Below are 2058 nucleotides of genomic sequence, written 5' to 3' on the forward strand. Positions count from 1 at the left end.
ACAAGCGCTGCACCTGCCGTTATGCTGCCGGACGCACGCCCGTGCAGCATAATGCAGCGCCAGCGACCCCACCCAACATCTCGGCTCTCCGGCCCAAGCTCAGCCTCACTGATGGATGCGCGATCAATCGACCGCGAAAAACGTGGTTATCACGACCGGACCCCCACATTTGAAGCATCCTGAACGATCACTTTGGGTTTTGTCCGACCTCTAAATGTGCGAGTGCGGTTGAAATGTCATCTTGTAGATCTGGTATACGCACTTGTAATTCCTGAACAGAAGAGGGGGAGAATTTACGATTGGCGATAAATGAACGTGTCACGGATGTTACGGGAAGATGATAACATATATATGGTCGATCATGGACCGGGTTTACAACATTGACATTAGACTAGGTGTATTCTTATTATGTCCTATGCATCATTTCGACAAAATATTTCCCATATCAAGGCACGCATTTTTTTTTTTGGTATGAAAGCATGTAGGCCTAATTGGATATATTGACATTCATCGCTAACCAATTGAATCGCCTGCCATCATTACCAATACGTCATCCCGTAATTGACTATACTATTTAGTTGGGAAGTATATTAAATGATGATAGCTGCGTTTCTTAATTGTGGCCTCGTGGTCTCGTTGAGAGAGTCGTCTTCCACCTGACCAGACTGGTGATGGATGCAGGCCAGCCCAGACAGACAGCAATATAGTTTTAATGTCGGACAGAGTCAACTAATCACTGGGGTCTAAGTGATATGTATCCCCCCACCCCCTCTCTGGCCCACCCACCCAGCATCGCCCCCTCCCTGGCTCATCTCGTGTTGTGGAAAAGGATGCAGAATGGGATGGGCTCGAGCCAGACACTCTTGAAAAAAAAAAAAGCCTATGGTCAGCTTTTATGGCGAACTCTTAGCACCCGCGCGCCCTGCTGCTGAAGATGGACGTCACGTGGCATTCCTGGTTCCCTCCGTCATGTTTTTTTATTTTTTTTTTTTGGTCGGAAGCGTCCAAATGGGCGTCCGTTGGTTATGTCGACCCTACCCTATAGTAGTTAGTTTCGCAATGACTTTGAGTGACGATCTCTTTGGATAGGGTCATTAAAACATAAGACAACATATAGGTAGAACTGCATATTAAAACATAACACAACATATATATGCACACTATTTCAAACCAACCCCGTCTCTTGACGAGTGAAACCACCCCTAGGTATAGGAGTAAAGGTACATGACCCTTCGCTGGAGCTCGCCTCATCCTGACCCATTAGGTGTGGTCAATCAATAGCTTTGTGTGGGGCAGAGTCTCCTCTGCAGCCAACACACTCAGGGGCCCCTCCAGTCCTTGGCCTGTGTTGATATTTACAAGGAGACAACTCGCGGCATGAATCATGCAGTTCATTCCACTGTTTACCCCCCCCCCCCCTCCCCCTCTGCTCTAAACCCTGCAGTCAAACCAGGATATATTTGCCAGTTCTTGGCTTACTGCTAAACACTCTACCGGCATGGATATGGGCGTTAGCCACTTTTATGGTGATTATTTGTCTTTATCATTTCCCCAGATGAGGCCATATTAGATATTGCGACGATCTCTGCAGACACATTTTTACTCGTCTGGCAATGAAGAGCTTTGCGTGTTTCCCCCTTGACTGTTCTTTCCTCATCTCGTCTTTTTACTGCGTCTCATTCTAAAGCCGGTTCCTCCCACACTTCAACTGGTTAACTGCCAGTGGGAGAGCAACTCACATGCACCACGCAATTGAGTTGATCTGTCGGTCGAGCTACCGTGGGTGTATTACAGGATACTACCGCGACGGGTTCCTGTGACGTTCACTAGGCGCTGTTTAAGGCACTGTTTCTGTTACCATCTCGTGACGGTCTTGTCAGCCTTGTGCATCTCTCTCCGTCGACGCATCGGAGGACATGAGTACGGCCACCACGTCTGTCCCACTGCCCTAGCCCTGCCCTTAAGGACCCCTGCTATTCCCTGATATATGTGTCTGATGACGTGCCCCATCATCGTAAAACCCCTCTCCGATGGTACCTGCATAATATCGCCATTATA

Source organism: Micromesistius poutassou, assembly GCF_964030765.1.
Source record: "Micromesistius poutassou genome assembly, chromosome: 20".
NCBI lineage: Eukaryota > Metazoa > Chordata > Actinopteri > Gadiformes > Gadidae > Micromesistius > Micromesistius poutassou.